General features: G+C 29.2%; 1 protein-coding gene across 1 annotated transcript in view; it reads left to right on the top strand.

The window, feature by feature from the left end:
* Window positions 1–610, top strand: part of PPIP5K2 (diphosphoinositol pentakisphosphate kinase 2) — a 91,684-nt gene that overhangs the window by 42,116 nt on the left and 48,958 nt on the right. The gene's annotated exons all lie outside the window — the stretch shown is intronic.

Below are 610 nucleotides of genomic sequence, written 5' to 3'. Positions count from 1 at the left end.
ATAAAGTTTTAAACTATGCTTTAAGGAAGTAAAATTGATACCCACCAATATTCCTGTTATAAGCTCTACATATTTAACCTCTTACAATCTTATATTCTTTATTTTTTAAAATACGTATGTTTATTCTATATGGTCCGTTTAGCTTGCCATTTTATTTTTCAGGTATGGCCATTTTTCTGGAATAAATCGTAAAGTCCAATTGACCTATCTCCCTCATGGTTGTCCTAAAACATCTAGTGAAGAGGAAGGTATGTCATTCCTAATGCTTGTTATGTTTTACTTATACATAATGATTTACTACTCATTATTGATTACCTTTGGACCATCTTTTGCTTAATAGTTTAGGGACTGGCATGCTGAGTAAAGGAAGAATAGAGATTGTTAACTGTGTCTTCTATTCTTTAAATAAAAGATAAATTTTATTTTTTATTCTTTAAAGGATAGATTTTATTATTTTAAAAACTGCTTAGGGCTTCCCTTTTACTCTGAGATTGTTTCAGAAAGCTTATTTATTTATAACTATTATTTAATGGGGCCTTTTCTTTCACTTTTGATAGAAGAGGGCAGAGTATACTGGAACGTTTCTATTATTTTTATACAGTATTTGATC

Source organism: Propithecus coquereli, unplaced genomic scaffold (assembly GCF_000956105.1).
Source record: "Propithecus coquereli isolate 6110/MARCELLA unplaced genomic scaffold, Pcoq_1.0 Scaffold160, whole genome shotgun sequence".
Classification (NCBI taxonomy): domain Eukaryota; kingdom Metazoa; phylum Chordata; class Mammalia; order Primates; family Indriidae; genus Propithecus; species Propithecus coquereli.
Note: the sequence above shows the minus strand (reverse complement) of the source record. Positions and strands in the feature narration are given on the sequence as shown.